The 8936-nt window shown below is 35.2% G+C and overlaps 1 long non-coding RNA gene across 6 annotated transcripts; it reads left to right on the forward strand.

Moving 5' to 3' along the window:
- Positions 1-4305: 4305 nt before the first annotated feature.
- LOC109191527 lies at positions 4306-8724 on the forward strand. Of its 6 annotated transcripts, none has more exons than XR_002055941.1 (13): positions 4306-4663; positions 4844-4940; positions 5107-5159; positions 5297-5385; positions 5621-5687; positions 5795-5864; positions 6423-6480; positions 6828-6907; positions 7230-7505; positions 7610-7746; positions 7822-8019; positions 8139-8270; positions 8433-8724. It is a non-coding gene; the product is annotated as an uncharacterized LOC109191527 (long non-coding RNA). The 6 variants fall into 6 exon arrangements; XR_002055937.1 differs by having other exon boundaries at positions 4306-4547; positions 5795-5874; XR_002055932.1 differs by having other exon boundaries at positions 4307-4663; positions 5795-5874.
- Positions 8725-8936: the final 212 nt, after the last annotated feature.

The raw sequence follows: 8936 nt of genomic DNA on the forward strand, positions 1-8936 counted from the left end.
TTAAACTTTGAGTATTAACCAAAGTATGATTATCCCTACCATGCTACATATCCTATATATAGTAATACATGTAATGACATTCTCCATATATAGTAGCGATGAGAGCTTTAGAAATAGAATCTGTGTATATTCAATGATGTGTTAATCTACTGAGTACAAAGGAGAGATTATAATAATATGTACAAGGAGTGAGTATCCTATTACAAATACAATAGACTAAAAGAGACCTAAAGTAAACACATGACTATTAGTAGCTAGCTACCTCTAGCTTGGAATATATATGCTTTATTAAGTATTAACCAACGAAGATCCGAAGCATGGTCTTAAAACAAAATGATAGAACACTATGATTTGCCACCTTTCGCATATACATTAGTTGAACTAATCTATCTGATGCTTGTCATTTTTAGGTTTATTTCGGTGGGAAATGAAAGAGTTTCCTAGCTTCTAAATCAATGTATATATGCAATCAAAATCCCATGTATAAAGGAATGATGGAGATTGATGCATCGTACTTATCCTTTCACATTTTGTTGTTCCAAAAATACACATTTATTATTAACAAAGTGCACGTTTAGTATTAAAAAATTGCTCTTACAAAAATATAAAAGTGTATTACACTTAGGTTAATTAGATTTTAGAATTTATGAGTGAGTATTTAGTTTTATTTGGTTTAGAGGTTCACTTTTTTTTTTTTTTTAACAAAGAGATTCACTTTTTATTACTTAGGTTTTATCATTTACAATTCACTACTACAGAACATAGCTACTACGGCGATTTTTTTTTTTTTTTTACACATACATGACGGTTTTTGAAGTGCCGTGTAAGTGACTGAGGTTGTAAATAAATACTTTCTATAGTGATTTTTAGAACCGCCATGTACTTACCTATATACGCCAGTTAAAAAACCACTGTATAATCTAAATATACATGCCATATAAATGATTATAAAAAGAATACATACTTTATAAGGAGATTTCAAATAGTAACCGCCGTCTAAATTAAAGTGTACTTTATACGGCGGTTCCATGTGAAATCGCAGTATAAAGTATTCTTTTTAAAAAATAAAAATACATGTGTATACGGCGGTTCCTAGATGGAAGGCACATCAATGTACACCTACGATCATAAAGCTTGAAGGCTCAACAATGTGCTCTGAAAGAATGGACAATGTACACTAGAACTCTGGAAAGGCAAAAATGTGCATGGTAAGGTAGAAAATATGAAATAATTATTGAAAAGACTAAATTTAATGCATGATCTTCAACACAAATCATAAACCATCACAATATTCAACTAAAATTAGTAATTATGATTCATTCAAGATCAAATGTTCTTTAAATATATATATATATATATATATATATATATATATATATATATATATATATATATATATATATATATATATATATATATAACACCTACGATATTAAAGCTTTAAGGCACAACAATGTGCTCTGAAAGGTTAAACAATATGCTCATGAAGGCCCAACAATATGCACTCTAACGAAAAATAATATTCACTTCGAAGGGACAACATTCTACTTTGGAAGGCATAACAATGTGCTCTGCAATAAGGGAAAACATGCACCAGAAGACCAAAAAAAAAAAAAAAAAACTTATATAAACAAAATTACCATAATGCGCCTGCATTTTTTTTTTTAAAAAAATATCTTCAATTTGGACCCTTGATCAGGACTCAATCAACGAATATAATTAAACCTTCGCCCTGTTTGGTAAAATGGTTGTTAGCTGATAGCTGATAGCTGTTAACTGTTAGTTGATTGTGTTAATTAGAGAGTATAAATAGTTGATTACATTAGCTGATTGTAGAAAAGTGTTTGGTAAATTAGCTGTTTGCTGATAGCTGTTTGATATAATTTCTTTTCTCAAAAAACTAATTGAAAAAGTTGCTTGGAGTAGCTTTTTGAATGTTAGCCTTTTGGAGTTGCAAAAAGCTAATTAACCAAACATTTATATTGATATTGTTAGTGTTTTTAATGTTCAAGAACCCCATATTATAATTGGCGATATTATTATGGCATAACTAAGATAGGTTTAGAGTTTGTCCGTCCAGCTCTACAGTCGACTGATCAATCAGAAGCAACAACAGAAGGACTAACACTGAAGATCTGATTTAGGAAGCTGATTTCTAAAAGTCTTACGCGGTATTATATATCAGACAAGTTTGGAAAGAAGATCAGCGTATATTTTCAAGAAAGGTATGGACCTAATCTTCTGAGATTACATTCCCCTTTTATAGTCCTACCTTCTACAATCAAAGTCTTTTATGGAGAGAGGTTATTGAAGAATCTATAAGTACCCTTATTCGAAGAGAATTAGGGTTACGCTGAAAGTATGAAGAAACACTCTCCATCTGCTATATGAGGTTAGATCTTTGATTGTCATGCATCTTCTCAATACAATATGTTCGTGGTGATTAAGATGATGAACTTGAGAAGAATCACTGCTGCTTAAACGAAAGGACACTGTGATCACTTTGTTGTGGGAACAACAATAAAGAGCGTCATTGAAGTGGACTGCATCAGAGTGAGCTCTCCAAGTGAAGGGAATTCATTGGACTTCTGTATGCATGGCTCTCCATCTTCAACAATCCACTAAACCTGTGTAGACTGGGTTTGTACCTTGTGTGGGGCACTTGGGTAAGATTATTGTATATCTACCTTTGTACATCGGATTATTATTTAGTGGATTGGACGCCTATGTGATCGTCCCCCAGACGTAGATACACACTGTATCGAACTGGGTAAATATTCTGTGTCGTTGAGTTGTGCTGTTATCTTTCTCTTACATCCTCTACATGATTGATTATTACTGACTATCTTTGTAACTGAATTAATCAGTAATCTCGGACAGCTGACTAATCCTGTTAATTTATCAAAAAAGAAAAATGCAAAATTACATGTGGTATCAGAGCTTTTAAGTCTACATAGTGACTTGATCTGACGGGTTGTTTTTAGTTTTGCATTCCCTCTGTCTTTCGCAAGTTTTTCTGTGTGTTCGTTGGCTGGTTGTTTGTATTCAGGATGGATGCAAGTATGAAACCACCAGAACTAGATGGTCATAACTACTCCTTCTGGAAGGCTCGCATGGAGATATATCTTCAAGCACAAGGTACCAGGGTTTATCGTACGGTCCTAACTGGGTGGAGTCGTCCCACTACTCAGAATGCACAAGGAGTTACTAAAGATAAGCCCATGGAGACTTGGACAGACGATGAAATGAATGCCTCAGATCTAAACAACAAGGCATTAAATTCAATTGTAGGATCTTTGCATGAATATGTTTTTACTCTTGTCACAAGAGTAAAAGAGGCTAAACAGGTATGGGAAATTCTTGAAACCAGATTTGAAGGAACTAGTGATGTCAAACAGTCAAAGCTACAAATGGTTCTGTCAGAATTCGAAGCACTGAGAATGACTGAAGAAGAAACCATTTCGACCTTCCACAGTAGGGTTCAGAATCTTATGAACCGAGCCTTAATTCTTGGAGAACCTTTCACTGATGAGAGAGTGGTCAAAAAGATCCTTCGATCTTTACCTAAACGCTTTCAAATGAAAGTAACTGCTATTCAGAAACACACAGGTTGGGAAAAGAAGACTGTCGGAGAACTCATGGGAAGCTTACACACATATGAACTAGAAGTTCTTGCTGATGATGATCTTGGAAGCAACAGAAAAGGAAAGTCAGTGGCCTTTGTGGCTGAGGCTGATCGAGAATCTTGGCTCTTCTAACCAAGAATTTCAAGAAAATCTTAAAAGGTTTCAACAAAAAGGTCAAGGTCAGTCTACCAGGACACAATACAAAGGCAACAACTCCTCATATCAAAAGGCTGAAACAGCACCCTTCTCACAGAACAATCAATCTCAGACTGGTCGAACCAGACAAAACAAAAACAGTTCCACAGACACAGTTAAATCCCTCAACCGGTCAGTGCAGTCTAGGGAATGTGAAGGATATGGACACATACAGGCTGAATGTGCAACGTATCACTAGTACAAAATTGAACATAGAAGATTGACCATAGGCCACCATTGTTGAAAGAATGGTTGCCTAATCTTAATCTAAAAATTCGCGGTGGTAATTTTGTAAATAAGTGATCAGTAATCCGCCACCATTATAACTGTAATGGTTGTCCATTGTATTTTTTATATATTTAAAGAAAAATTAATTTTTAATAGACAATCGTTTCTAATAGAAATGGTTGCTTCAAATGGAAATTGTTTTATAATAGGCAATCATTTCTAATAAAAATGGTTGCCTAATATTATCCCTAGACTAGATCAAAATCGAGTCTCAGATCTATCTTCGATCCACCGCTCTCTTCTCTCTGAGCCCTCTCTCTCTCTCTCTCAAAATCCCTCCCTTCTTTCTGGGACGCGACGGAGATGGAGAGAGCTCCGCTCAAACGCTCCGACGCGACGGAGGTCGTCAACCGCTCAAACGCTCTCCAAAAGCTCCGCTGCGGCCTGGGGATGACGGCAACGACGTTCCACCTTCAGATCTCTCTCAAAGGCTCATAGGTAACGATATATTTTTTCTTTTCTTTTGCTTTTTCCTTAAAATAGATCTCAGATATCTTCTCCGCCGGAATCGCACCCACCGTTGGCGAGGACTTCAAGCCAACGGCGGCGAGCATGTAAGTTTTTATTTTATTTTATTTTATTTTATTTTTATTTTGTTCATACTAGGTTTTTTTTTTTTTTTTTGGATTTTTTCCCCAAAAATTTTTGTTTTGCCTTCTCTGCAACTCCACTGCACAGGCCACCGTCTTTCTCCTTTCTAAGCTTTTTTTTTTTTTTTTTTTTTTTTTTTTTAGGTAAATGACCTAGTTGATTATTTTTTGTTCTGCAAATGGATGTTCTTGTGTGGCTGTGAATGGAGATCTTTTAGCTCAAGGTTCACAAGTGGAAATGGTTGGAACTTTTTGTTTAATGTTAAATTTAAATGCTTTACTGTGTGATGGATGTATGGAAAGAATGTCAATGGTGTAAGCAATTTCTGAATGCTTACACATATTTCATATGTTCTGGAAACTTTATCTTTATTCATTTGGTAATATATATACATCTTTTGGAGCAGGAATAGCGAGAATGAGCTAAGAAGCATTGTCTGGAAGGAGATATTATTGGCTGGTAAAAACTTAAATGCATATCTCAACATTTTCTAATATTTTCCTCACATTAAATAAAAAATATACTTTTCTGTATATGGATTTCCTCGAGCAACATTATATATGCATTTTGATCCCTGATAAAATTTGTCATGGCAGGATTCCTTGACCAATCTTAGCCATGGGCTTACTATTACTGCTAATGTGCTTACTTTTTCCCAGGAAAGTGGGAACCAAGACTCTTGAATGTAAGACTTGATAAATTTCATTTTTGACGCTAGACCAAAGTCCTTTTCTTATCTCCATACTTGGAAATGTTTCAATGCTCATTAATTATCACTGGGTCTGTGTATATGTACAAAAACATATCACATTTATATCTCTGGACTTGCTGTCTTTTATGCTTTATGCTCTTGATGAGGATTCATGCATTTTCTGCTCATTAGAGTAATGTTCATCTTCTATGTCATTTTATCTTCTCAGGGCAAAATGGGGTATGGGGATCACTACCAGCAAGATGCAGAACCAAAATATGAGTGCCATCTTTTTGGTAATCCTCATTGAATTATACTTATAGATTTTGTCTCATTGAATTATACTTATGTCCCTCAGGTATCTTCTATGACCTTATTGGGCATTGTTTTACTATCTTGTCAGTATGGAGATAAGCTTGCTGCTTGCTATTTGAGAACTGCCATAAGCGCATGGCATACATAAACCTGTCATGGTATAACATGGTATACACAAGTCTTTCTGTCTTTGTTTATGTTTCATTCATTTATTGAGGAGGATAAAGTGCGGGTTTTTTTTTTCCCTCCTTATGACTTATGAGTATAATTATCTTCTTCTATGCTAATTTGTGCCCCAAGATGATAAGATGTTAACTAGATTGCCATCTTTATCTGCAGTTTGCTAAAACATTCATAGCTCTAGGTAACTTAGTTACAAATGTATTTGCAGTACTATAAAATTAAGCTGTCAAGTTGTCAGACAAGCTCGCTAAAGTTCAAGAACTCGAGTTCTTCTCTAATGATTTCTGGTTAATTTTCTGTATTGGGTTCAAATTTGGTGTTTTTATTTTTTTTTAACTCTGTTTTATTTGTTGGGTATATGCTTTGTTTTCGAGGTAAAGTTGAACCTGTCTCTTGCAGATGCTTGGTTTGAGCAAGGTCTTTTTATTGGTGTTGTGATTTGTTTAGTTCAGAAGTGGTGTATGGGTGACATAATTCTGCAGTTGAGTACTATTTCCTAACGCTGATCGATATCTTATGAATTTCATGCTCAGGGGTCCAACAAACAAATACTTTGTCAACTGTCAATGCTTGAAAGAAAAATGGCTCAAGGTGATTTTTCTTTATATGCTTGCTACTGTATCATGATCAACTAGAGCATAACCTTTTCTTAAGATAATTTTGGGATATCTTTATAACTATGACCAACTTTGAACCCCTTCATAAATTACAAGCACATGATGGATACATCCTCAAATGTCTCCTTTCCCCAGAATTGAGTGAGCCTCACCGATTAGACTTTCATGCTTTATCTCTTTGCTTTGCTTATATTTCTTTGAAATTTTACGTAAATACTATACTGCCATCCTCAAATAAGGATGCTTTTAGCCTATTAGGATGTTGGAATTATTTGTTTTGTTTTTCAATATTTATTCCCACCCTGAAATGGTAATCTGCAGGTATCTGGCCACAGCATCTTCTGATCATACTGTCAAGATATGGAATGTGGATGGATTTACCTTGGAGAAAACTCTCATAGGTACATACCAAATTAATGTGGTTCTTTTTCTTCGATTTTTTTTATGTTAAATCTCTAATGTCTTCATTCTCTTATTTCACTACCCATAAGATTCTTCATAAAGTCAAATGTGATATTTCTTATTTGGAGGCATTTTTAGTCTGTATCTTGAGAATGCTTAGTCAAATCTTGGGGTGACTTATCGCCATATTTGCATGCTTTTTATTGTGTGCTTTGTAGTCTGTAACTAGCTGACATGTCTAGCTTTCCGATTTCAAACATTATAATGCCGAACCCAATCTCTAGTACACGCTAAAATAATCACAACCTTCAAATTTTGCAGCTTCTTCCGACACAACAGCGAGATTATGGTCCATGTCTACTGGCAAAGATATCAAAGTATACCAGGGACATCACAAGGCAGCTGTGTGTTGCGCTCTCCATGACGGGCCCGAACCCTCTACCCGATTCTGCAGTAAGCTAGCTAGCTAGCTCATCCATCAATTATAGATCATTTGGTAAACTTGCAGCCATTACTGACTGGATGGCTGTGAAAAGGGCAATATAATGTGGTAATGTTCAGGATGATATTGAAAAGGTCAATGATTTGAACCCTGAGGTATGCCTTCACTTTATTTGCCTTTGTAGTCTGTTCCCCTTAATTTTTCTTGTTTAGTCTTTTGCAATTTAGTCACTTTATGGAGCTGTTGTTTTCAACTGTAGGTCTGGTTGTGAGTACATGTTTAGCAGGTGCATTTGTTGGCTCCGTATTTAGTGGTTGGATAGCAGATGGGGTTGGTCGGCGCAGAGCATTTCAACTGTTTGCTCTACCTTATGCTCTTGGATTATGCCAGAATCAGGTGAGAGATAATTCATAGTGCAGTTTTATGCAATTCAGATCTGCCATTTGTACCCTAATATAGTTGCTGTTATAGGCTGCTGCATTTTGGAAATGTATAAACATCGCGGAAGCTATGATGAAGCTGATGACCCTGGTGCCTTAGCTGCAGTTGGTTGTTTGCGTGCCATAAGCACAATCATTGAGTCAGTGAGTCGGCTTCCACATCTTTTTGAACAGATTGAGCCAACACTTTTCCTTATCATGCGTAGGATGCTTACGTCTGACGGACAAGGTACAATTTGCTTCCTTGAGCATTTCCTCTCTCTTTTTTCTCTGTCAAAATGTTTGAGCATTTCCTCCCTCTTTGATTTGAATTAAAGTCCTGATTTTAGTCAATCTATACTTCTGTAGATGTCTATGAAGAGGTTCTGGAGATTGTTTCTTATATGACATTTTACTCGCCAAAAATATCAATGAACATGTGGAGTCTCTGGCCATTAATGATGGAGGCCCTTGCAGACTGGACTATTGATTATTTCCCAAGTAAGTTTGTTAAGAGCTCTGCTCTAATTATTATTTTGATTAATTGTATTTTTTCTCCTGTTTTATATTTGATGGTTTGTGGTAACTTTACTAATATGTCCCAGAGGACTTCACCTCATGCATGCATTTAACATGTATTAAACACTTCATTTTATTTTGCAGACATATTGGTTCCATTGGACAACTATATATCGAGGAGCACTGAACATTTCCTTACTTGCCAGGAACCAGACTACCAGCAAAGCCTTTGGAACATGTATGAGGAGCACTGAACATTTCCTTAGGCGAGCTCGTTTCTGCTATTAGTTCTTTTCCAATGCTCAAGAAAATATATTTTTTGGCAGGTTTACCTCTTGTAGACAAAATTCATATGTTTTGATGATATTATTGTATTAAAGTATGAGGATTTTAAATATTATTGTGTTTTGATGATAGTATTTGCATTGTGTTAAAAGTATTAGTGTTTAATTTGATGATAGATAAATTGTATTGTGGAGTACTGTTGATATGGATTTTAAGCTGTAACAGGTACAGGAATTATAAAAAAAAATTAGAGTTTTTAATTAAAATAAATTAAATACTAAACCTTTCAAAAAAAAATTAAATATTAAAAAAAAAAAAAAGTCATCCGCGACCATTCCTAGCCAAAAATGGTCGCGGATGACT

This window comes from Ipomoea nil, unplaced genomic scaffold, assembly GCF_001879475.1.
Source record: "Ipomoea nil cultivar Tokyo-kokei standard unplaced genomic scaffold, Asagao_1.1 scaffold0207, whole genome shotgun sequence".
Taxonomy (NCBI): Eukaryota; Viridiplantae; Streptophyta; class Magnoliopsida; order Solanales; family Convolvulaceae; genus Ipomoea; species Ipomoea nil.